This window comes from Anas platyrhynchos, chromosome 22 (genome assembly GCF_047663525.1).
Source record: "Anas platyrhynchos isolate ZD024472 breed Pekin duck chromosome 22, IASCAAS_PekinDuck_T2T, whole genome shotgun sequence".
Taxonomy (NCBI): domain Eukaryota; kingdom Metazoa; phylum Chordata; class Aves; order Anseriformes; family Anatidae; genus Anas; species Anas platyrhynchos.
Genome location: NC_092608.1, coordinates 1501484 through 1528421, shown reverse-complemented (window position 1 = coordinate 1528421; position 26938 = coordinate 1501484). Strand labels below are relative to the sequence as shown.

Sequence of the window (26938 nt, the reverse complement as noted above, 5' to 3'; positions counted from 1 at the left end):
ACTATTTTTAATTCAAAGACTTGTTTCTGCCTATGTGCCAGCCTGTGAGCTCAGCTCGCTCCCTTATGTTCCGTCAATTTGCGAGGAAACAGTCAAATCCGATTACTATGGGGAGCGTGCGGGGAGGGTAACGCGATGCTAAGTGACATAATACGTGTTGGTGAAGGTGCTATCCTGGGCTCGAGAGCGTTCTGGATGCTATAAATCCCAAAGACATGAAGAAAAAGGAGATATCCAAGGGGTTATTATTGCCATAAGCCCTTGAGCTTGAAATATCTTTGTCAGGAGAGCCGTGGCTAGGAGTTTGCCTACAAATGAACTCAGATTCTCACCGGTGGGGTTGCATCCTCTCTCCTCTGGGAGAAGGCAATGGCACAGGCTTTATTCAGGGCCTCAAACAGAGACCTGCACATCAGTGGCAGCACCTCAGGGTCATGCACCAGCTCCCCCAGTGCCCTGGGAGCCCTGATGGCCAGCAGTGACACCAGGCTAAGGTATCACACACTGAGGAATTAGGCAGGGAGCCAGGTATGGGAAACATGGAAGGAAGCTTACAGGGATATTTATAAAGTGGTGAGAGAGGGACAGAAAAATGCAGCAATCCACCAGCACCGTCTCCAGTAGACCCATGAAGCAGAGACACCAGAGCCCACTGGGGGTCAGTGATCCTGATCAATAACCACAGCCCAGGCAGCTCAGAGGGGGGCTGCAGGCAGAGCAGCCTGCCCTGGGGCAGCCCTGCAGCAGCACGGGGATGTTTCATGCTGCACAACAGGTCCGAGCTGCTCTCAGCCAGTTTTCGTGGGCTCTTTCCTTGAATGCAGGCTGCAGCAGTAGGGACAGTAGTTTCAGAAGCACTCCGAGATCCCCCGAGGTAAGTGTCATTGAAATGTTTGATAATAATTAATTGCGCTTTTATTGTACCGGATAGCTTGAGGTGGCACACACAATGAGCCTCCACAAACTGGAAAGCGGCGCCCGGTTCTCCACAATACACTTATAAATATTGATGGTAACGAGATGAGACAAGAGCCTCCACGCTCATCAAGGCGAGGAGCGCTGCCTCCCTCCTCGGAAGGGCCCTGGGTACTGCTGTCAAAACAATAATGGCAACAGCAGCGCAATTTGCTACCCGAGAACAAATAATACCTGCTAACGCGAAGGCATTTCACTTTACGGCCAAGTAATTACCTCGCTGATCCTTGTAGAAGACTGCAAATGACCTGCTCATCCAGGGCCCATCCCCTGCTCGCAGGCTGTCCTCCACCGCTGCACATCGCATCGCTGGCCCTGCCTCCGGGCGCTGTGCCTCCTTACCTGTCCTGGTGCCACAAAACAGCATTTTTGGGAAGCGCTTCCTCCCTGTGACAGCACCGTGGCTCATCCCCTCCTTCAGCTGGGCACCACAAGCCCCACAGGTTCCAAAGCCAGCACAGGTGGAGTCGCTAACCCTGGGATCAGGCATGTGGGTACGATGTGCCCGATGGCGTGTGGCAGGTGCACATCATTTATTTTTGGAAGTTTTGTTTAAAAGTGAATGTAATAAAATCCATCTTTCAATGGGGAAAAAAATAACAAAAGATTTAAAAAAATAAAGCTCAACTAAGAAGAGAGCAACTAGAGAAGCAGTTGCATGGACAGGGAAAGGAAAAACTGGCTGAGGGACGCTGTTGGTACAGCAGGGGACAAGAAATGCTGTGGTTTTGAGAGACCTCAGTAGCTGTGCATAAGGGCATTTCTGCTTTGAAAATTTAAAATCTTTTTAACATCAGAGAAGCGAAACATCCTTGGGGAGGGCTTTTATTGACCAAGCATATCAGAAGCTGAATATGTTATAAACGGCAAGAATGGTTTTGTTGTCACAGCCGGCTTCTCTGCCCAGCCCTGCTCCTGCCCTCAATGGGAAGTGGCAGAGCCTTCTGAAGAAGCACCACACCATTGCCTTCCCTTCCTCACACTGCCCGTGCTGGGCACAGCCTCATGAGGAAGCTGCTGACCGGGGCACATGGGGCTGGGGGCTGCATGGGGCAAGCCCCCTGCACAGAGATCCGTGTTCCCCTCCCCACCGGGTCCTGGGGGGGCACTTGGAAAGGTCGAGGGCAAGGAGAGAGCCTCAAAGTCCCACCACCAGCCTGTGAAGCAGAATTTTAATGGGGAAAGAAAACAAAAATATGAAAGTGAATAGAATAAACAAGAATAAATTATTTACGAGGATGAAAGCGAAGAAGGGAAAGTTAACCGAAACAAAGGGAGCCAGGCGCTTCCCGCAGCTGAGGTATGGCGATCAAAGCGCTCCCAAAACCAAAGCTGATCACGGAGCCACCTGCTGTGGCCATCAGCCAAGAGCTTTGATAGCACCTTGTGCATGGTGAGACCGGGTCCTGTGTGATCCCCAGCACTGTGCCAGGGGCTGCTGCCTCCCCCTTGGCTTTACATGGTGGTGAGGAGGAGGAGGAGGAGAAGGAGGAAGGCTTTTCTTCTGCCTTGGCACCAAACAGCCACGCTCACCAACCCAGGGATGCTCCTCACCTCTGTGCTCATCGAGAGCCAATATTTCACTAATATTTTATTTAACATCTTCTGCAATAAAATTTATGATTCTTCCAACATAGATGTAAATGAGATGAGGGTTAACCCGTGCAACTCCCCCCAGAAAAAAAAAAAAAAAAGGTTTGCTCCTGGCGATGCTAAGAGCAGAAGAGCAGCACTCACTGTGCTTTGGCGCGGTGCTGAGCCTGGTCCCAGCTGAAGGAGCGGCGCTGGGGGCAGGTCGGTGCAGGGACAGCCCCGGCATGAACATGCTGGGGGAGAAATATCACAGCACGGAGCTCACCGCCAGGCTCTCAGCCCCTGGGCACTCTGCACAGCAGCTCCTCGCTTGCAGTAACTCCCCTTTATGTCTCACCCGCCTCGCCCAGCGGTGCCCGGCTGCTGCTGTGCTGGAGATAAATTCAGAGAAAAAGCTCGCGGCCCTGAATGCACCCAGGGGCCTCGAGAAGTCTTAGTTAAGGCTGGCGCAACCACCTAAAACCGTCAGCAGAAATGCTGCTGGACTACAGAATCATGCTCTGTTAATTCATTTTGGTATAAATGACTGTAGAGCGAGTCCCTCGGACGCAGTCTCTCAGCAGTCCTTTCCACATCAAGTGGCTGCTGCGGGAGGCAGCTCGGGCTGAGAAATGCTAACAGGTTCCGGGTCCTTTCATTGCCCTGCGTGAGGGAACAGCTACAGGCACCTGCACACGACGGGACGTGGCAGCAAGCTGGAATTTCCATTCTGTCCTGGGCAGGTGGCCGTATTACACAGCCACCCAAAACGGAATGAAGGACTGTGTCTCCAGCAAAGCGCTTCAGATCAAAATTCAGACTGATTTTGCCTTTTTTTGTGGATGCCCAGAAGGATTCTTCTTTCCACTTTTCTACTTTATTCCCACTGAAGCAGCAAATAAAGGCGTGCAGGGGGCTCTGTAAGGGATGGGGAAGGCACCAGTGGAGCATCACCGCCGTGCTGAGCAGCACGGGGACGCTGCCCCAGCTGCGGCAGCTGCAGCAGAGCAAGGAGGAAAGGACACAGGCAGCTGGGCAGCATAATGGGAAGCCAAAGCTATATTTTTTTTTCATGGAAAATAATAAAAAATCCAAGGCAGCACTCTGGGAGGGGGATCTGCATCTGCACCTACACAGCGGGTGCCAGGCGCTGCCCTCCTGGCGAGCAGGGTGTCCCCGTAAATCTCCCTGGAGCAGGCTGCCTGTCTGCAGCCCAGGCAGGGACACCCACCTGCCATTTAGTTTCACGAATAATCTCCATCTATTGGGTAAATGAAAGACAAACTACGGTGCACCCGGAGAAACATCTTCTCTTTAAATATTTTAGAGCCATTAACCTCTCTCAGCGCTCATTGTCATCTGCCAGGTAATTGAAATGGCTTTGCCTAAGCAGAATTTTTCTGAGATCAATTATTTACTTCCAGCAGAAGGGTCTGGCTTCAGGCTTATTTATGATGCAGCTGTTGCTACCACCAGCTTCCTCAGCCTTGTTTATTCTTAAATAGATAAAAGCTGCCTGATTGGAGATAAAGTTCTTGATTTTTTCCAAAGTGCCTGATTGATCTTGTTGGCCACACTTTGAAATTGGGACGCAATACTTTCATTATGCTGTTGTTGCCACTCTATTGCCATTCTGCAAATGAGTTACACTCATCCAACTAAAATTTGTAAAACGAGCTATTCCAGGGGCTGGTGAAACCCGCTCAATTCATGAAACCCGTGTAAATTCATGCCCCAAGCGAGCGGCTCGTTGGGAGGCACAGGAGCAGCAGCGCTGCTGCCGTCACCAACAGCTGGGTGTGCGCCTGCATCCCATGGAAAGAGGGCAGAGTTCATCAATCTTCTCACAAACAATGTAATTGCCAAGCTAAGGTAAGACAAAAGGGGTGAAAATGCATCAATATTAAGTAAAAGTGCAACGGCCTGACGAACTTGGCTTGCTCAAAGCCAGGCACCATGCAAGAGGTCAATAGCTGCTTTGCTCAGTGCATGTGCCGTGCTGAAAAGAGACGGATCTGACCATATAAATGGTCTTATTCCAAGCAGAGAATTAAGGTAATAACAGTTCTCCAGGAAGGAAAAAGAATTCAATTTCAAAGCCAAATTAAACAAAGCTCCCAATTAGAGCATATAATGTTTTCACTGAGCTGAATGGCCTTTTCTCCATCTCAGTTTGAGTTTAATTTTTCTAATCTGCTCTATTTTGTCACTTCGGTTGCTTCGAGGTAGCCAATTTCTTATAAATTGGCAGGTATTGACTGAGATCGCCAGGCTCTGAGCAGGATTTTGCTCCAGGTCTGGTGTCCTCAGCTGCTCGCACGCAGCCTGCAGGAGCTGGCAGGGCCCGGTTGGTGCCGTGGGGCCGGTGCCATGGGGCAGCCCCCGGGATGTGCCATGTCCCCGGTGTGCACCCAGGAGTGCTGGAGGAAGCATCTGTCCCATCCCCATCTGTCTGCACGCCCAGAGTCCAGATTTGCATTATTATAGCAGACCCAAATAGGTTATTGGGTTCATGTAGATGAAAACATTGATTTTGTGCTTTCAGGGAAAAGCCCAATTACGAAGAGCTAATGGAAATGTGACCCTTTATTCCCGCTTTGTCTCATACGTCAGGAGCTAATATCCCACTGTTTCAACGAAGGTGAAAATCTGGTAATGTTCCTTGCTTCTCCCTTCTCGCTGCCTGCCGCAGGGAAGACTTGCTGGGTGTGAAGAAGCAGAAGAGATACAACGAGATGATTGCTCTTGCTCTGGATTTAAGAAGCTGTGTGGTGCTGGGCTCAGCCCCGCTGACGGGGGGCACACAGAGAAGCTCCCCGGGAAATGCCCACCCTGGCCACGATCCGACGGGGTCAGCCGGCAGCCTTATAATGCAGCTACCCGGTGGCCAACCCAGTAAAAGTCCTTCCATTTAGCACTGTGCTGATTTTACCACCTCCGTTTGATTCATTTTCCATCCTGTGAGCGGGTTTCATTCCCTCTGTGTTAATCTCTTGCTTGGATAGAGGCTGAATTATCTGAGCTGGGCACGGCTGACCAGCCCAGGCGGTGTGGGGCGCAGCCTGAGGGCACGCAGCTGCCTTGGTGCTGCTTCCTCTTCCTCTATTAAACAAACTAATACCTCTGCTTCCTCGCTTCTGCTCTGCATGGAAGAGATGTTTCTACTGAGCTGCTTAAATGGAAGCTTTGTTATATTTTTTTTCCGAAGAGCTCACTTTAATTGAGAACCCTGAAGCGTGGTTTGTAGCAAAAAAAAAAATCAAATGGTTCCTCTCTGCGTGCACTGCCTGCACTGGGCAGCACAGGATTTATCTGATTTCTGCTTCTCACTCACTCAGGTCCACTCCTGCACTTGTCCCGTGCTGGGACAGGACCTCAGCCTGATCTCCTGGTGGCCACCCCTGGCTGCAAAAATCTTCTAGAGAGCTGGCAGCGGGGTGCTCGCACCCAAACGCACAGCAGGCTGCGGGGAGGGAGCTGGTTAGCAAATTAATGCGTGCATTAGGGAACAAGAGGAGAAGTCAGGAGTTCAGCCGGCTCTCTGCAAGCAGCAGAGGAGGCAAAGCCCCAATTAATAACGTGTCGATTGTGAATTAGCCCAGCGCTGCGCATCCTGGAGGTCTGACTGGCTCCATCCCTTGTCCGTCCTTGTCCTGCCTCTGCGGGGGCTGAGCAGCAGATGCTGGGGGTGTCTGCCCCAAAAAAACAGCTGGAGGGAGCTCCTCAGCCCTTGGGGATGGGATGTTTCTGTGAGCTAAACTGAGCCCTGGGTATCTTCGGTGCCCCCTCGCAGACCTCCAAATCAAGCCCAGCGTGTCCCCCCCCGCAGCCCAGCCCTGCAGGGGCTGTGAGCAGCCAGGCAGCATCACCGGGGTGCTCCTGGGGATGGAGCTGAGCTTCAGCAGGTTTGTTTGCTGCCCTTGGCCTCTATTTTTGGTGGTTATTGATCCTGAGACAAAGAGGAAATGAATGAGGAAGGAGAAAAGCAGGTATTTATAGTGCTGCTGCTTATTTTTTCCTCTTGGCTCCTCTTCAAAACAGACACACCAGGACAGCGTTCAGGAGAGCAGGTGTCCCTGAGGGCGTGTGTGTTTAGCCAGACAGTTAAACTCAACAAGAAGCAATCCTGAGGTAAGGACAGTGCTGGGCTCCTGCACAGCCTGAGATCTGCGTGCTGCAGGACCCCCAGCCCCTGCCCCAACTGCCCCTGGTTCCCCTTCCCCGGCCGGCTCCCGCCCCACTGCTGCCCCCAGCTCCTGTCCCAGGTCCCTGTCCAGAAGCCCTGGGACACCACTCATCCTCAGCTCCACGGGCCCCTGGTGCTCAAACCTTCCAGCACCAACCTCCTGGCTGCCTAATTATGTTAGAGGATTTCATTTATTAAAACTTCCCACTTTGGCAGCTCATCTGAGATGAAATCCTCCAGCTTTACACAAATAATTCGCGCTCAGATATCATTGCCACATATTCAGGGCTTGCTTGTTAGCTACGAGCTGGGTGGAAGCCAGAAGCAGTCATTTCGGACTGTCTGGGAAATGAATGATTTCCTGAGAATAAGCTGTTTTAATTTCCACTGATTTGATAAAGCACACGTATTCAGGGATTTTCTGGCCATCTTCAATCAAGACCGATGAAAGTTTGTTTTTAACTAAATTTGCCTGCTCTGGGACTGCCGGTACGTGCTGGCGATGAGCAACAGGAGCCACACGAGCAGGCAGCACCGCTCTGACCATGGGTTGTTCCGTGGAGCTGGCTGGTCGAGGGCCACGGGATGGCCAGCGTGGGTGTGCGTTATTGCCCTCTCCTGGGAGGAAGCAGAACTTCTTGGGTAAACTATTTGCAAACAAATAATTATGGAAATTGTCATTAATAGCGGAGTTTCTAATGAGATCAGGTCCCCTTCCCCGTTTGCTCGCACGTGGAGGATCTGTGCTGTGCCCCGCGGGTGCTGCAGGACGCAGCGCAGTGCTTCGTGCCGGCACCCAGCCCACGCGGCCGCAGATTTTTTGGGGCAGCGGCTACGTGGGGCAGCTGCCCCCAGAGCATCCACAGCGAGATGTGAGGAGCAGCGAGACGCCGCCAGCTGCCGCAGAAGCCGCAGTCCCATGTGGGAGCCCTGCTCACACCGCAGCCGCACACGCGGTGCATGCTGCCTTCTGCACCGGCCAGAGACGCCCCAGAGCAATTTCCCTGGGCCAGCAGCCGAGCGGCGGGCAGCCAGCCTGGCGCTCCTCCATGCTCCTCCGCCCGCGTGCCAGCTCTTCTGCAATTCCAGCGCTGGCATCCGTCCTTCCCAAAGCGGGCTCCGTGCAAACGGCAGCGAGGAGAAGCAGAAGCAGCTGCGCTGAGCGTCCCGGCACGGTGCAGTCCCCCGGGCGCGCTGCCGGCAGAGCTCGGAGCCGTCCCGCGCCAGGCATATGGCGCTCCTCACGGCCAGCTCCGGTGCCGGGAGAGGCAGAGCCAGCTGTGCACGCAGCTGCCGTTTGCTCAGCATCCCGAGCCCGCATGGACACGATGCTACTGTCAGCTTTGTTCCTAGAGGATGGTGTGGAAATGGGTCCGAGCTGGCGGGCGGCAAGGCAAAGCCTGGCCTCGGGGCATGGTGGGGCACCAAACGTCTCCAGGCTTCACACACGGGGTCCCTTTTCCTGAGCCTTACATGCACCAAGCAAGGAGCAGAGCTGTGACCACTCATCCTGCTACCCATGCTCATGGTGCCCCCTTATCATGCTCCGAATTCATGGGGGCTCAGCGCAGCGACTGCCCAGCGCCTGCCTTCCCCTCGCTGGGCTTCCCAGTGGCTGAGCCCCACTGTTGTCTGAGTAAATCCTCCCTTGCACGACTTCCCTGCCAATAAAAGTGATTTGCAATTAGTTCAAAAGCAGGTTTATCTCCTCTCTGCACAAAGTGTTTTTTGCACAGGACTTCTGAAATAAATATTAGAGAAAATAACCAGGGGCTGATATAATAGAGCCATCTACTCTATATTTTACCTCTTCCACTGCAGGAGAAGAGTATGAAATACGTTTATAGCCCTACTTACAACCATCCCGAGGAGGGGTTCCTTTGGGCAAATTGAACTGATCATCAGCAAGGATAAATCATGCTTTCCCCACCATAGTCAATAAAGCTGTGCGAGCTCGCACCGTCTTGGGATACTTAAAACATAAACAGGGGCCGAGGCCCAGCTTAAATCCAATCTGGATCTCGCATCTGGGAAAGCTGAAATGATGTGAGATGTATTGATTTTAGGGCTTCGCACTGGAAACACTGGAAACGTAGGAAAGACAAATGTCTGTTTGGAGGAGCTTTTGAAAGGGTGGCCTTTGAAAGCAATAAATATGCCTCATAAAAAAAGGTTAAACGTGTTACTTCGGGCTGCAGGTAGCAAACCGGGTTACAGCCCCGCACGGGGAGCTGGCTGGCGGATCGCAGCAGGGCTGGAATATGGAAATTCCTGTTTAAAGCAGCGTGATTGATAGGCCCAAAACGAAACGGAAGGACTCATTGAAATACAGTGGCTGTTTACCAGGACTGTAAAAGAGGTTTAGGTCCTCGACGTGGAGGTTTTGAGGACGAGGCTGGAGAGTGCTGTGCTGAAGTCCCAGCCTCGGCAGCAGGCTGCGCGCTGGCTTATAAAGGGGAGGCAGCATCGGCCCATCTGTCAGAAGTCACCGCCTTGCAATTAAGCCGTATCCATATCCTGAGGTCTCTCTCGCGCTCAGTCATCCCCTCTTTCTCTGAAATGCTAATAGCATTAATACATTTATCATTAACAAATCTATTAAGTTTGAGAACTGAATAAAACTGCTGAGTTGTAACACCTCGTTTATAATTCGTGTCCCCAAGGACGCTGTCAGATTAGAAACACATCCCGTATCAAATGGCAGATGACACGTGGGGCTTTGGGGAGCCCGGTCCGGGCTCGTTCATGAATAAAACAACGTTTTTGAGGAGCTCGGTGTGCCCTGAAGACTTGGGGAAAGTGGGGCCATTGATTATTAAGGTGTGTTGCTCCAACGGGAAGAGCCGGCTTCAGGCCGTGACGGATTGGCGACACGTTGGGGCTCAATCAGCAGGCAGGTGGGAGTAAAACCAGATTAAAATGGACAGCATTAATGTGGCGTCCGGGCTTCAGCTGCTTATTCAGGATTTGCAGAGCAGCTGCGGACTTCTTGAAGCAGAGAGGTGCTGCTGGCACTGCTGGGGTTACCCAGAGTGATGCCGGGGAGGGGGTCAGTCAGCAGCGCACCCCTGCTCCCGACCCCAGGCATCAGGGCGAGGAGGGACGGGGTTTTTGCCAAGAGAGTTGGAGACAGTGCTGGGAGCCCGGCTGCAGGCTCGGGGCTGTTCTGCATGAGGATCCCTGCCCAGAGGGTGCCCGTGCTTCCCCTGGGAGCTGCCACTGCTGCTGCCGGGGGGCTCAGGGCGAGCAGAAGCCGCCGACTGGGCTGCTGCGGATCCACACGAAGGGGGGAAAGGAAAAAAACAGCGCTGCTGCATAATTACATGCTGCTGGCAAAATGCAGCCGGGTCATATGGGCTATGAGAATGAATGGGTTACGGCAGGCTGAAAGGATTATGATTATTATTATTGTTCAGAAATATTAAGACAATAAAGAATAAACACTGGATCTATTTATAGAAATTCTAGGGAAATCTCTCTCGAGCCATAAACCCACTTAATTGCAAATCCGCACAGATGTTTCCTTTGAATTTGAAAAGTGATTAATAAATAAATTAGAGTAATGCTTGTTTTGGCTGAAATATAATAATAAATAATGTTTATAGTGCTTAGTTACCAAAACATCCTCAGCACTATGTGACAAATCAGATACAAGCTAAATGGCTAAAATATACAAGATGGAAACAATTAAAGTCAGGCTCAAGCCATAAATAAACTCAACAACACGGGCGAAGCAGGGGGTGCGCAAAGGCAGAGCTGGCACCGCGCTGCCGTCGTGCCGGGCAAAGCTGGCCCTGCGATGGGCTGAACAGGGCAGAGAGGGGGGCCCAGGCCCAAAACTGACCCCAAAGCACCCAAAGCACCAGCTCCTTGCAGAACAGGCTCCTAGCAGAGCCCCACGGCATGGCACAGCACCTGCATCCCAGCACCCTCCGGCACCTCTCCACCTCTGGCTCCAGCAGCGCGTGCGCTTCCCGGCACGGTGCCCCCCCGACCCGCCCTGCTGGAGTAACCAGCAAAGCCACAATGTCTGCTGTGCCGCTCATGTTGACTTTTTTTTTAATTCATGCATAATTCAAGCCATATATAATTCCAGGGTAAACACAGACATAACTTTTCTGTTGACTATTCCTTGACCCACTTACTGTACAAATATGCCTTGGAATTTAGCAGTGATAAAAAGGCGAGACCTTCAGAAATTTCAAGGGCTCGCAGGAAAGCTGTGTGCACCCAGGAGGAGCAAACGGGCAGGAGGTGTCAGCCCCGACCCCTGGTGTTGGTGGCACCAGCGTCCTTCACACCGCTGGCAGGGCACCGCCGGGTGCTGGAGGTGACACAAGTGAAGTACAGAGGAAGAAAAGTGATTTCGGCAAGGAGAACAAAACCAAGTTCACAAAACTTACAGCTGGTTTGGGGTCAGTCCGTTTGCTTTTTGCCCACCTGAGCTCTCGTTTTGCTCAGCACCTCCCTGCTGCTGTCCCCGTGCCAGCCCTCGCCCCGCACTCGCAGCATCCGGGGCAAACTGGCTTCAGAGTCACCGGGGAATCCATTTGGGCTTCCACTGAACCCGGAGACTTTATTTTAATTTATATTGTAATGAAAGCTTGTAACAGTACTGTATCATAAACACAAGCAGTGCAATCTTATAAAAGTTTCATCTTTATCTATTTTGGGGAGAAATAGCCCTGTCTGCCTAATTGAAGCATCTGTCATTCTGACATTAAATAGTGCATCCATGGCTCTTTTATTATATTTCCTTGCATTTCTCATACACTGTTAAATTGAAATAACACTGTTGGCTAGGAGATAAAGGGAGATAATAGGTATTTTATAATGAGCAGAAAGGAGGTTTCATCTTCAGTCAGAGCTGAGAATTGTTTTATCTTTTCTTGGTGTTGTTATTTTGTTACCCTAAAGGGGGAATTCTGCTGCTCAGATTTCCCAGCCCACAAAGATCAAGCGAGGAGCATTTATCCGAATGCGAAGACACGATTGCCAGACAGCCGCTCATCAGCATCTGAAGCGACAGGGTTTTTAACGTGCTGTTCCCACAAATGATTTTGGACATCTGCAGAGATGTTGCACAGCAAGGCTACATTTAAATAACACTTAAAAGGGCACTTTGGAGATTATTTTTCATCGTTTTAAGGAGTCATCTTTCCCCCTCATTTCCATTTATAACTGCTTCTCCAGTGACTGCTGACAAGCGGAGCCGTCGTGAATCGTTTCCCACGTCCTGTGCACAGGAGCTGGGGCACGGCACGGCATGGTTTGGGACTGCATGGCACGGCACGGCACGGCACGGCACGGCACGAGACGATGTGTCACGGCATGGCACAGGGACAGGGTCCCCAGGTGTGCACTCCCTCCCACATCCCACAGCCGGGTCCGTGCGTCTCAGCCCTTCAAGGGAAGGGAAGCAGCAGCTTCGCTGCACAAAGCCCAAGCCTGAGGTCCACCGCCAGCGAGGCCCCGGCTGGAGCCACTTTTCGGCAGCCCTCGCTGTAAAATAAGCCCGGAACAATCTGTTCAGCATCACACCCCCAGCTGGTCTGCATTGCAAATATCATCAATATCCATCAGGCTCCAGCGCTGGCCTCGCCACCCCATGCCGGGCCTGCTCCAGGTAGAAATGTCAGGCTCTACATCAAAAGCAGCAGCCCCAAATTGCCAGACTTTTAGCAAGAAGCCACAGCTGGCTTTGTGCAGAAGCCCGGCCGGGTGCCCCGGGGTTGGGATGCAGCCTGTGGCTGTGCTTTACGCCGAACAAATAGCATCCTGCTCAAGTTTGCTGCCTCCAGATGGGTTCATCGCTCAACTGGGGGAGACCTTGAAAGCAGCTGCTTCCTTCCTCTCTGATATTTTACCCATCTGAGATGGAATAAGAAGGAAAAAGCAGATCCTAAGGGATTTAGGAGTTGCATGGGTGGATGCCAGGGCTGCTGGGACAAGCAGGACCCCACGCTGGGCAGGGGCGACCCACAGATCCCAGCTCCAGGACTGCCTGAAGGAGAAGGGGAGGTGTGTGCCATCCGCCCCACCGCAGCTCTGCCGGGAAGCCAACAAGCCACATAAAATCGAACCGTGTAGCTCTTTCCCCATGTGGATTCCTTTAATTAAATTCCATGCAAAATGAAGCAATTACCCAAAAAGCTGCCATACGAATATGAGATAATGATCAGCACAGGGGCTCCCCAGGTAGCTGGCAGAGGCCCGCGGTGCTCACCCCATGCCCAGCCGGATCCTTTGTCCCTGACACCCCAGTCCCTGATGGTCCCTACAGCAGGGCCGTGGCTCCCCTCATCCTGCACCGACGATGCTCTGCCCTGTGGCAGGGTGGGGTGGCTGGACCACGCTCTCTCCTGTGATTTTTTTTTCTGGCTGTCCGGGATGGTCCCTGTGGCCCATCGTGTGCCCACAGGTTTCACTTGCTCAAGGCTGCGAGGAGGTGAATGGAAATCTGTAGATGGCATTTAGGGGTATGAAGGAAGAGTTACTGCTTGGAGTAAACGCATAAGACATCTAATTGAGATTTCACTGAAACCCACTGGAAATAATTAAAATTGACTTTTAATACTTTACAAACTAATTAAGAGTATTGGACTGGATAACTGCATTGAAGTAAAAGTGGCATTTAATTGGGATAAACTGAATCGTGATTGGGAATAAGAGTAGCACAGCCCAGTAAAGTTGGTGGGAGGGGAGGCTGTGGGCAGTAGGCTCTGAGCTGGGGCTCCGAGGGCAGCTTTCCCCTCTCCACCTCCCCAGGGCCCCCCAGGGACGATGCTGCCCACAGCCCCAAACACGCAGAGCTTGGTGCTTCCAAAGCCACTGGACAAGGTTGGGTGTCTGAGCTCTGCTCTGCAGATGAAGCCAGCTGCCTGATTTATTGCTGCCTCCCCGCCTTGCAGCCCCCAGGGATGGTTCGTGGGGCTCTGGGCAGGGCTGGATGCTCTGCGGGGCTCGAGGCCGTGCCCATCTCCTGGCCAAACACACCTGTCCCCTTGGCAGACACCTCCATGCAGCCAGGTCCTGGTAAATACAGCAGAGACTTTAAACCCCCTCGGCAACAACTTGCTCGCCAAACTCAGTTTCTAACACCTGATTTGTTTTATCAGCCGTTGACTGCCTTTTAGGTTATTTGTCTAAGGTTTAATAACAGCAGCCTCTTTGTCGTATCAAACAGCTACGTTCCTGCCTCGCCCGGCTTCTCATTCTCCTCAATGAGATAGGAACAAATTAACTGGGTGCGAGAGCTGCCAGGCCTTTGTTCTCGCTCATCTGCTCCACTCATTACTTTTTTGAGGCCTATTTTCCTCTTCTTTTCTGCTTTCTTTTTCCGAACAATGGGCTCTGAATATATTCAAGCAATTCTTTTATCATCCCCTTCCACGGAGATCTGTAAGCTCTCCACCTGAACAGTTGGCAATTCTGCTTGTGAAAACTTTCTTGCTGACTGCTTAAATTTAAATTTTATTCTTATAGTAAGCGGTTAGCTCAATTACCTCCTGTTTGGTTCCCCCCCTTTGGATTTAACAGCTCCAATTCATAAACGCCACCCTCTCTCTTGTTTCCTCGTCTCCTCCACACTTGTAATAAACCCGGGATCCTTCTGATCTCCCCCTGATGGTTATTAGAGGTGGCCAGGCCATTTTTCTTACATTATTTGCCTTGCTAGAAGAAAACAGCAAACAAACTCAGAAAACACGTTCCCTCCCACTCCCCTTTCATCCTTTCCCCATCTGCAGATTTCACAGAGCGTTTCTGCAGGTGCACGAGAGCCCACGGCAGCCCCGGAGGTCGCCACCAACGCGTCCCCAAGTGCCAGAGGAGGCTCTGGGGACAGAGGTGGCACTGGGTCAGCCTGTGCCCTGCATGGGCAGGCCTCCGGGGAGGGACACACTTTGTTCTGTGCTTCATGGGTGAAGGAAAAGCCTCTTCTCAGAGCTCAACCCCACAGGCTGTTGGCCCTGAATTATATTTCTTTTGCTAATTTAGAGGATGCTACATTACGCTCCTTTTTACATTAATATTTTTTTTCTTCCAAGCCTGGCGCAAAGTATTAAAAAGTGTAATGGGTTTTTCTCCTCTCATTTGGTTCAGCGGCTTCTTTGAAAATTGCTCTGCTTGTGGCTGGTTTCTGGCCACTCTTGTCAGAGGGAATTTTCCTTCCCCGTTAATTGCTTTTTGCACTCACCACTAAGCAGTGTCACAGAGGAGACTTCCACCCTTCAGACGGAGCAGGGGCTCGCCCCGTCTGTGTGCACAGGATTGCCCTGTCCATGTGCCCAAATTCTCCCAGTCCATGTGCCCAAATTCACCCCGTCCATGTGCCCAGCCTCGCCGTCCACGTGCAGCGGAGCAGCAGAAGGGCTGGAGCCCAGCACAGCGCCCCAACCTCCCCGTCTGAGGAGCGCTGAGACGAGCCCAGGCTCTGCTCCCACGCTCTGCTGTACCACCACGGCTCCTCGGCTGCAAATAATGCTATGGTTAACTACAGACCATCTGTTATCCTCTACTTTCCTAGCGGAGCCTGTGTTCTTTATGGTTTATTAATATTTACTTAGCCTGTTTAAAACGTAAGCGTGTTGCAGGAGACGTGTGACACGCCTGTGATGTTGTGAGCTCCCAGCTCAGCCCGGTGCTCTCCCAGAGGGTCACACAGGCTGTTCTCAGAAGGATTTCCTTGCTCAGCTGCCAGCGGGCACACACACAGCACACACACATTGCACGGGAGCATCTCTCGTGCCCAGAACACTGCTCCCACGTGTCCTCGGCATTTTTCCAGCTGCATGAGGGCACAGAATTTGGTGGTCGGGGTTCTTCCCCCCACCCCACTGCCTGCCCAGTGCCATCTAACACTGACGGGATGTTTCTGCCTTCCCTCTGCCAGGTAGCGGCTGTGTGGCTGTCTTAAGTTGTCTCCTTTCTGTCCTACTTCAAGCACGTCACTATTTAAAGCTGTGTGGCTGTAAACCCCAATGTCGAAGGCATCGGCACTGCACTGAGAGAAGGGGAAGCCTAACTGCCTAATAACCCTGCGGAGGACTCACGAGGCTGCTGTTAGCACCGTGCAGACAGAAGTTTTGCGGTGACGATGCCAGCAGGATAAATCACCCGGAGGGAAGGTGGCTCTCAGCAGAGGTCTGCTTTCCACCCGTGATTCCCTTCCATTTGTGGGGCACCTGTTCTGGTCAGAAAACATCCCACCGCTGCTCTTATCGAAAGGAGCACAGCACAGCGAGCATCTCCTGGCCTTGTTGCTCCAGGGTTCATCCAGAAAACTCATCTTATTGCACTGAAAAAGCCAGGAATGGGAAAGTAAATGAAGGAAAGGAGATTTACCAGCAGCTTACTGCAAACACTTGGTTGAGCATTAACATGCTGCAAGTGCTGATAGAGCCCCTGATAACCTGCGAAGATGCTGGGCTGTAACAAGTCGAGCAGCTTCTCAGCAGACCAAGGAAAATAAAGTTTAACATCAATTTTTAAATTTCCCTTGTGCATTATTTATTAAGTGGTTTGAAACCCTTCTTGCATCACAAGATTTTAAAAATCAGTCCTGCACTGGAAGAGGAAAAAGTGTGAATGTTTTTGGTAATGGCAAAAAGCCTCCCCATTGCAGCCTGAGGTGGCCTCAGCTGCACTGACCGGGTGGCTTGTGGCTGACGGCAGCGTGGATGGGTGAGCTGGGTCAAAAAGCACCACAAGAATACAAGGAAAAAAAGAAAATGCAAGGGTCCCTTGAGGTCAGGGGAGTGATAAATCCATGCAGCATAACCACACCACGCATGGCACATGTGCAGCACAAGGTGCAACCAGTGCAGGGTCACCCCATGGGAAGGTGCCGAGCACCCTAGGCAGCTACAACAGCACCAGCCCCATTGGAAGGACACACAAATGTGTGGCACTCACCCCTACCTATGCGCCTTTCCCTGCCTGGACAAGGAAACCAGCACTGGGCTCCCCTGGCAGCAGCTGAAGGAGGCTCTATATGGTGTCCTATACTTCCTCACCCATTTAGATTGATTAATTGACCTTTAAAAATGTACCCACAAAATAAATGACCTAATAAAATGAATTATCCTCTTCTACACACTGCTCGAAATCCACTGTAACTTGAGAGGAGACTAATGAAACATCGAAAGCATTGAAGAAATGACTAATGAAAGAAATAAACCTAATAAAGGGTAATTGATCAGCTGCTTGGAGGAGTGCTGTGTGCGCCAGGGAGCCCTGCGGCCCTGCCAGCGAGCAAAGAGAGCAGCACCAGCGCCTTGCAGCTGCTGCGTGAGCAGCCCACCAAAAATCAGCCTCCTCTGACCCAAGTGAGGGTTAGAGAGAAACACCACAAGTCTAGACCTCTGGGGTTGCTGTGGCTTCTTTAATTGTAGTTGGCACGAGTTTGGTAAATTGGACGTGGAAGAGGAAACCTTGCTACGCTACAATCACCTCCTCCGGGCTGGAGCAATTTTGTGCTTCGTTTCTGGCAATGATAGAGCCCTTATCTCCCTGAATAAAAGCCATTCCTTAATTTTTACGAGCTCCTTGGTAAGACTGGTGGAGCAGAATGATTGCCGTATATCCTTCCCTCTCCTCCAAGTTTGGTGCGAGTGGATATTGTTCCCTGGGTGGGAAATAAAGGTGGAAGTGTCGACGTCGGATTTACAGCTCGCAATAAGCAGGGTTTTATCAACATTCCTCCGACAAATTATTTTTATTGCCAGCCTCTTACTGCCTGGAGCTGTGACCATGAAAAAGCAATTCGGAGAACCTGGCATTGTGTTCCCTGCAGACGGAGTGACCGATGCCCACCGGAGCTGGTGGGAGCGAGGGGGGGCCCTTGGTGATGGGGGGGATGCAGCCCAGTGAAGCTGTCCATGTGTTGTGTCTGCCCTGCAGAGGAAAATTCATTTTTTGCAGAAGCACCCCCAGAAAACCCATGTGTGCTCCTCCCACGGCGGAGTGCTTGGCTTCACTGCCATGTGCTGCAGTAATGGATGGATCCGTATTTACATATTTATTAAACAGTTATTAGAAACTCCGAAAGAGAAAGTCCTGGTGAGGCCCTCATTAATAATCTCTCAAAGACTGCTGGATTTCGGGCCCGTGATGCAATTGTTTAAACAAGCAGGCATGTTTTACAATACAAATCGGATGTACTTCTGGATGGATTCCATCCATAATTCTATATTAAAAAGTGTCATAGGAAGCTTGCACTCGTTACTCAAATTCCACATCTTCCATTTGTTTATTTGTTCTTCCAATACAAAACAATTCACCCTCTGCAGTTATTTTAAGCAAATTAGGTTTTGTTCAGAGTTTCATTTCCATTCTGAAATATGTCCTTGCAGAAGCTGCGAGAGGTGCGGGCATTTTCAGCAAATCAATACATTCTGCTTGAACTATATTTTAACGGCGTTATTAACACTCGCAGCCACCACACCACTTGTGGCAGTATCTGGTGCTTAGGTAATACAACATGATTGAGCATAAATGCAGGTTTTCTTCACTTCTGCCTCTCAAACATCAAGAATTGCTTTTTTCACTGCATGTGTTGGCACCAGACATGGCTCGCTCCCTGCTCCTGCCCCTGGGGGGCCGAGCTGTGTGGGATGGGGCCAGGCGGATGCCAAGGGATGTGGGGTGTGAGCCCCCCCGAGCTGCTCCAGGCACGGTGCGGGTGGTCTCAGCAGCCTGGTTGTCTCCTCTCCCTGATCATAATGACTGCAAGATTAGCTAGAGGTGAAGAGAATATTAAAACTTTAATAAAGCCATCAAGACTGACACCACCTCTGGGCTCTGATCATTCCCATGCATTACCTTTGATTATAATTTATATTTTTGTTTAAAATAAAAAAAAAAAGAAAGAAAAAAAGAAAGGTCTTAGAGGACTGGGAGCTAAAAATCAAGGTCTTGTGGAGTAGCTGGCAGGCGCTGAGCCAAGGGGACGTGGCACCAGCGAACCTGGCACCAGTGGAGGAGAAATCCTGGTCCCCTGTGCCCGGGGCTGTGGGGGGCCAGGCTGCAGCCATGCCCCCACCAGGGATGCTCCCTCTGGAGAAAGCCTCCCCTTGTGTGCTCCATTGTGAGGATGGAGCAGAGAAAAGGCTTTGGCCTCGGTCCAGGAAGTGCCCACAAATCCCTGTAAATCAACACTTTCCATCAGTCCGGGGTGCCGCCAGGAAGATCCATGGGCTGTTTGCGCACCGCTCCCGGGCGGTGGGTGAAAAAGGGAGCGAGAAGCAACTTAAACTGCCTGATTGTTTCCCATAACTTTAGTCCTCACCTATTGATTTTCCTGCCGTCCTCCCAGCCCCGCTGCGTTGTGATGAATACAGTTAATAAAAGCAGGCTGGGAGTCAGCGTTGGTTACGCGGGGCGCTGCCGGGGATGGCCCCAGTGCTGCTGCTTCCAGCACTCGGTGCTCATGGGGCAGCCTCAGAGAGCAGCCACCGTGGTGCCTGGGTGCCCACTCTGCCCTTGGCCCACAGGGACCCCACACACCGCTCCAGAAACCCCAGACATCGTTAGTGGGATGGGTGCTCCCCGTTCTGCCAGGCACAGCTCCGTGTTGGTGCGCTCCATGGGCTCACCAAGGAGGAAAAGGCACTTTGTGTTTATTACAGCACGGAGCCGTGCCAACAAGGGCATGTTTTAGCCCCAAAACACCCACTCACTACACCCACTCTTAACCACTGAGGAGTTTACGCCTCCCTCCTCCATCCAGAGATCCCAAACAACCGCATGGGTTTCCTTGTGAGGGAGGACAGCGGGGGTCCCCTCGAGCTGCTCAGCAGGGAAGCGTCCGCACCATGGCAGCAGGAGGAGGCTCCTCTGCAGCCAGAGGAAAGCGGGAGCGCGCTTTTAACCTGCAAGCGTAAATCTCAACGACAACTTTATTAAAATGACCTTTTAAAAAAAAAAAGTCACTGTCTCACAACTCATTGTTTGAGTTATTAGCTGAGAGAAAACAGCTCTGTGAAACCTCTGACAGGTACGTCGTCAAGAGTATTTATTTGGAGTTACACAAACAATAACTTCATCCTTCTGGGTGTGCTTTTTTTTTCTTTTTTCTGATAAAGAATAACAAATCCAGAAATGAGCAGAGGAGGGAAATTGCAATTAATGTTAATGCTGCACATCTCCCTTTTAAATCTCCTTTTTAAACAGGTGACAGCCAGGAGGAAGGACACCTGTGAGCCGCAGCTGAAATGTTTCCCAGTGCTGCATAAAAGCGGGCTGGGTGGGGGCCCTCAATTAATAAGGGATGAATCTTTATGTGTGGGGATTTGTACCTGAGGACTCCAGTTCTATCTCCATCCAGTTTATTGTGTGTGCAGAGCAACTCGTGGAAGGAGCTGTGTGCTCCTGCAGCAGGTCAGTGTGGTGCAGGCAGGGCTTGGGGTGCAGCAGCTTTGCTGGTTTGGGTTTCTGAACAGCGTGCTCGAACAGCCTCTGCTAATTAATCTCCATATCCCTGTTAGTGCAGCCCTGCAATGTTCTGGGCTGATGATTAATCATTGTGGTGAGTTTTAAATTGCGATGAGTGCAAATTGAACAATAGCTCAAAACTAACACTAAGGTCATTGACTTAAAGTATTGAAGAAACGTCTGTATGTTGCAATAAATCCTAATTCCAGCCTCTTACAGCTTGATTTGCAAAAGGGGGGGGTGCTGGCTTGGCTTTGCTGCTGCCCTGCTTTGGGGACAGTGCAGGACACTGATGTGTTCAGCTCAAGGGGTGCCCCACAGCATGTGGCCTGATGTGGAGGCTCCTTCTGGTTTTTATTCAGGATCCTGCTTTAAAATAACTGCTTGATGAGTGCACTTAGTGCTAATGAAATGAAAAATCTCGCTGCTGAGATGGAGAAACTGTTAAGACAGCTTTAAATATTGTGCTATTCTGTTGACTCTTAAGTGGACACATTTTCTGTAACATTCCTACACTTATTTGTTCTTAACTTTAAGAATATCACTGCAGGGATAATCATTCAATTTTGTGAGCAGGAGAGAAAGCAAACAGAGAGCTGCCATGCTGTTTGCTCCGGGGAAAGGAAAAGCCTTTGCAGAGCCTGGAGGTGAGGCCAGCTTTGCTCTGACAGTGAATTGCTTTCTCCCAGAAATGGAGACCTTAAATTGCTGCATTGTATAAATAGTGGTCAGCAAAACCTGGAAACGATGGAACTTCTTAAGCTAAACTTACCTGCGAGGCCAGGCTGGGCTTGGAAGTTGAGTTATTTGCTTTCTGCAGTGTGCCACAGGAACCAGTGCCAGGTCCTCCTGCAAAATCCGAGACATCTTCTAGAGGAAATGAAACTTTAAAGGAGTATGATGAGGCATCTAAGGGTATGCAGCTAACCAGTAAAAGGGAGCTTGGAAACATCTGTGGCAGCTAGGAACTAGGGGCTGCTCTTGATTTGTAGGATTCAAACAATTGCTATTCTTCAGTAACAGCTTCTGCAGTACTACATGAAATAGCTATCGAGAAAAGTCACCTATGAGCAAATAGTTTTTCATCTGAGCCTGAGTTACGGACATGTGATTGATCCTCAGCATGCAATAAAATCTTCTTAAGAGAAACAAATGAATTTTCTATAGCTGAGTGACTATTGCTTAAAGTCATATGCACGGTGCCTATAAATGGCATGAGATTGTCCTCTAGGTGGAATATAGCTACGAGAGCCTTATTTATCATGATGGGAACAACATTTTGATGCAAATTCTCTAGTTCTGTTGGCAATCCTTAATTAGCCTGCATATCAAAACAGGTACAAATGCGGCCTCATCTCAGGGATATGATATTATCAGGGGAGGGTTTGTGTGCTTTCCAAATTGTTTTTCAGCTTTAAAAGCCCTATTGTAGCCTGAACAACAGAACTGAAGGATTCAATCCAAGCATTTTCCCAGTGCAGAACCCAAAATCCTCAAGTGATAGCATTGGTGTGGCTGGGGAGGAGCAGCAGCACAGTTATAAACTACCCAACATCTGCTTGTCTTGCTATTTTTTAAGCAAAGTGAGCGCATACACCTTTCTGGGATAATAATTCATAGTACTAGGACCTCACAACACTTCACGCAGTCTCATCTAAAGATGACTGGGGCAGTGTGGGAACTGTTCTGCCCTAATGGAGTGTAGCTGAAGGTGCTTGGTTCCTGCAGCCCTGCTGCTGGTGCTGCTTGCCCAGGGTGAGCTGGGGGCTGTGCCCCCACCGGGACTGCTCTAGGGGACAAAATCTGAGTCCAACAGCAGAGCCTAAAGCCCTCATTTCTCCTTGCCATTATGATATAGCTAAAAACAGCTCCAAACCTGCCCTTGCGAAGCCTGGAGGAGTAAGAGGATTAAGAGCGATGTGAAATTAAATGCCAGCTTCTCCAGATAAAGGTGAGCGGGGGAGGCTCTGCGGGTGCCTCTGCAGAAGCAGGGGTTTGCAGGAGCAGAGCTGCTGAGTGCTGGCACCGAGGCAAAGGGTCTGCTCCTGGCTTGGTCCCTGGGGACTCCTCCCTGCTCTGCCCCATGCTGAGCCTGACTGGGCTTTGTCTCTTCTGGGAAATGGCCCCAGCTCTTATCTTTGGTCAACTTTTCCTCCTGCATAAAATGAATACCTTTGCCTAAAGACTTGAGGCTGGGAAGTAAAGGATAAACTGAATGCATCCATCTGCTATAAAACATTAACTCCTTGACTCAGCAAGGAGTTATGGCCACTTTGGGAACCCTCAGGGAGAGGAGAAATGTTTGGCAACAGCTGAAGCAAATGGTAATGAAGATTGATTGAGGTCTGCAGTGACAAGAGTTTATTTAGGCTCCTACCAAGTGCACCTGGGTGCGAGGTACCAAAGAGCTCTGTGGGATGTTGGGGGGATGCCTGGTGTGAGCCCAGTGAAGCCCAGGCACAAAAGCTGGACTGGACACTGAGTTGATGGCAGAGAACTCCCTGGTGCAATTTCCACTGGAAATATGCTTGCTTTGGGGTCCTTCAGAAAGTCCCAGTGCACAGCTGCTGAATGGGCACGCAGCTGCCTGCTGGCATGGGCTGTCCAGTTCAGGTGGTGTTTGGGAGAAGTCTGCTCTGCTTTGGATGTGAGAAAGGAAACCTGTTTTTCCTCATAAAGGAAGCTTACACTGCCTATAAATTTGAATGCCAGCAGCTTAATATATTGTAGACAGGAGCTGTTCCATCATTCTGGGGACTATTCAAAATTTTAATCAGTGTTTTTGGCTATTAAACTGCCTTGGGTTGGCAAAAGTTTGTTGTTACTGTAGGTTAAAACACTCATGGCCCAAACAAACACAAAATCAGTTCCAGGTGCCAAAGCAGCAGAGCAGTTAATGTCATGGTCTCATTTGCAGGGGGCAGCTGCATGCGGCCAAGCACCCGCGCATCATCTGCCTGCACCAGTGACCGTGGTGATTATTGCCTTCAGGTTTCAGCCTCAGACCTAAAGCTGTGAGGGTACACGGGAGAACAGGAGCTCCTAAAAGCCACTGTCACAGCTCCCAGGAGCTGCTGGACGTGTTACTGTCAGGAACAAAATTGTTCAAATGTTCAAAATGTTTCAGCATGCCCGGTGCGGCACGAGGACCTGCGCTGCACTGATCCATCCCGCAGCTCTGTCCCCAGACCTTGCAGGCTGGTGGCTGGGAGCTGGTTTTAAGGACAGAGAATTTTGTGATGGGTGAGAAATGTACAGGTTCGCTTTGAACCTGGAGTACAGGGGCTCGCTGCGCTGCTCTGTTCTAGCAGCTGGGCTGATCGTTATTTCTTATGACACTGCCAAAGCTTCCTGAACTGAAAAGGTGCTGGGAGCAGATCTCCCAGCCCGGGTCTGCCTGCCAAGCCTCTCTGCAGGTAGCAAAGGCAGGAGCATGTCCATCATATTCGGTGTCTTGTCTCCCGAAATAACCAGTAAGTGATGTTGCACGCGGTTCCAGGTGATGTGACAGCAGGCAATTACAGCTCCCTGCCTGCTCCGCAGCCTCCTCCCCTCCTCGTACCCTTGCAGTTTCCCTGGCTAAGAACTGTGGCTGTGGATTTTCTTTATCCCTCTAAACACATAATCCACCCCTGAACCCTGCTGGTCCCTCGCAGCTCATTCTGTCAAAGCAGTGCTGCGTAAGCCTAATAATGGTTTCTTTTAAAGAAACATCTGACTTCATCCCTTCTAATTGTCTTTGCCTGCAATCTGGGGGGGGGGGGTAGAGGAAAGCTGTAAATGTAAAGCTGTCGGCTTCTCAGTCTAAGGAGCTGTATTTTCAAAGTCTTGTCTGATTCAAGTGCACCTCTCTGAGAGCTGCTGGCAGAGGTGCGAGCACAGCCGTCTGGGCAGGGGCAGACCCAGATGTGTGCCCTAAAATCTAACTTGTTCTATGAGTTTTCATTAAAAAATAAAGTCTTGGCTTTCCGGGCACTGAAGTAACACTGGAAGAAATTGAAAAATTTGGGGTCTCCTGGGTAGAATAATTGCTCTGTGTGCCCTGAAGCTTTTAGAGGGGGTTTTGGGGGTGGATGGCTGTTTCTAATAATAATTCCACAGTGTCTCTATTTACTGATGTCTTTAAGGGTTTATAGGGAAACATTCAGGGAAGAAAATCAAAGTGTTGTCAGAACACCTGCTAGGGAAGTGGTGGCTCTTAAAAATGTCAGTGGCCCAAGAGGCAGTGATGTGACCCATGCAGGGAGCCATGAGCGCTCTGCGGGGCAGCAGCAGCCAGGATTAGGCACACGCAGAGATAACCAAGGAGGACAGCAGCCGGGGTGTGTTAGGATGACTTGCCCTTTCTGTTGGCCAACTCTTGTCTTCATCGCAACAGATTGGGGCTGAACTCAGCTATTTCTGCTCCTGCAAGACCCCAGGCAAAGCCTCGGTGGAAAGCTGCTGTGGATGTCTCCCAGCTGGCAGGGTGTGAAGTGTGGGGAATAAAACACAGCGGAAAGCCACCCACCAGCCTCTTAAAACTGCCCTGAGGTGGTACAGCTGTCCCAAAGAGCCCTGTGCCACCTCCCCAGCAGCAGCACCCATGTGCTGGGCACCCCCTGCATCCTGCTGGCTCCTGCCCTTTGCCACGCTGGTGCTGATGTCCCTGCTGCTTCCATCATATTTGGAAAAATTAAGCTTTAAAAATATATAGAATGTTATCAAATTAGAATAATAGCCAGGAAAAGACATCGGCACTTAGCTGGGGAAATGGAACAATGTGTGTAACAGCAGTGAGGAGCAAAGAGAAGCCCTCCAGGAACTTGACTTGATTCTCATCAGCTGGTGTGCTTGGGGGCACAGGGGGAGGCTGGCAAGTGGCCCAGCTCCTGCTGTCCCCGTGTCCCTCTCCTGGGCACATGGACAGGGCCAAGAGCGTGGGAGGTTTCTGAGATGAAAGCTCTGGTGTGGTGCTGTGGTCTTGACTTACACGATGAAATATAACTATTATAAAACATCACTGAATTTAAAACACACGCTTGCTTTCCTTCCCTTGCCCTGTGGTCTGGGCATCCCGGCAGGCAGGAGGCAGCTCCAGGAGGGGCTGGTGTGGAGGATGAGTCCCTGGTGCAGTCCCTGCTCCCCCTTGCTGAGGGGTTTGCAGGCACTGGTCTGGCTGGTGATGGGGAACCCCCATGCTCTGCCCAGCCCCCACAGCATTGGGAAGTGGGGCAGGGGGTTAATTGGGGCATGCAGAGAGATTTGTGCTTATCACAGGTCTCTGGCCGGAGCAAAAATGATATATGTGGCTTCAGGGACGGTGGGAGTATTTCTTCCTTTAAATAACAGCACCTACATCTTTAATTTAGGTAGCACAATAACCATAAACCCTACAAAGCGATTCCTCATTTTAATAATCTCTCAAGTTTTACTGTGATTGATCAAAGATATTAAATTTAATAAGAAAATTTATCAAGGTTATCTGATGTCGAAATGAAAGAGAGCCTGGCTCTTTTAACTCACCGGGGGGACGCCGTGTTTGTGCCTGTCCACGTTGTACCGCCAAATCCCGAATACAGGTGGGAGCAACAAAACCCAGAGAGATGCCAAAACCCGGCTATCCCCAATGGGGGCAGGAGAGGGAATGGGGATGGGGCTCTGGCTTCAGGAGAGGGTCACGCTGAGCTGTCCCCACTGCATGGGATGCAGCTCGTGGTGGGGCACAGGGGGTCCTGAGCCACCCCAACCAGAGCACACCCGAGGCCTGAAGGCAGGTGAGGGGGAATTGGCAAGCAGCATCCCTAATTGATGTTTCCAAGCCCTCGCATCGACACCAGGAATTCAGGATACATCACCTAACAGTGGCGGTGATTAACATCGCTTTGACTTCAATGCTGTAGGTGTAACTCAATTACGGGAGGGAAAGCCCGCTACCTTAATGCGGTTATCAATCTGAATTAAATAGAGCATTTTTAATAATGGAGCTCATTCCGGGAGGCTTTCCTCGCCAGCTTCATCTTTATCCTTTCGATACCTTCAAAAACTACCCAAAAGGAAAAAATAAGCAGCAAGAGCTCTGCGGGGTTCAGCACATGGAGTAAAGCGTGTGTTGGCATCCACCTGCGATGGGCAAGGGCTGCTCTGCTCTTGGCACCAGCACGGAGCCGAGGGCAGGGCTGAGCCCCGCGGTCCCTGGGGTGCTGTGCGTTGGGCAGAGCGGCTCCGGCAGCACGCTGCAGGAGGTCTGCACAGCCGGCTGTAAGCGGGAGTTATTCCGCTCGCAAAGAGCCTGAATTGCATTTTATATTTCTTGTTAATGTTTCATTTTCTCCTCGAGCTGAAGGATAAGCTCCGTTTATGAAAGAGGTTGAATATCCATCAAGAATTTGCTCAGACAGGTCAAGTGGAAACTGATGTATTCAAATATTAACTGTAAAAAGTGTCCATTATCTGTAAATTAAGGCCTGCCGGGAGCAGATAGCTGCGAAGCAGTAAGCCCTGGCATCTCACGCTGTCGGGCTGGGGATCTCCTTCTGCACCCACGGCTCTGGGGAGCCTCCGCAGGAGGGGGCTGAGGGCTCTGGGGCTGCTCTGGCACAAGGAGGATTTCCTTGTGACCCAGCAAAACATTGGGGAAAGGTGGGATTTGTGACCCCAGGGGCACTGCCACGGCTGGGGGGAGCCTGTTGTGGGGCCGTGAGCTGCTGTGGCACAGTGGGGAGGAAGAGCAACCCTCCTCATCCATGGGGATTGGGGTCAAATGCAGAGGGAACCCATTGGACTGACGAT

At 50.9% G+C, this 26938-nt stretch overlaps 1 long non-coding RNA gene across 1 annotated transcript; it reads left to right on the top strand.

The window, feature by feature from the left end:
* The first annotated feature begins 20007 nt into the window (after positions 1 to 20007).
* Positions 20008 to 26063, top strand: LOC139999294 (uncharacterized). Its single transcript, XR_011804693.1, has 3 exons — positions 20008 to 20113; positions 22026 to 22118; positions 24546 to 26063. It is a non-coding gene; the product is annotated as an uncharacterized lncRNA (long non-coding RNA).
* Positions 26064 to 26938: the final 875 nt, after the last annotated feature.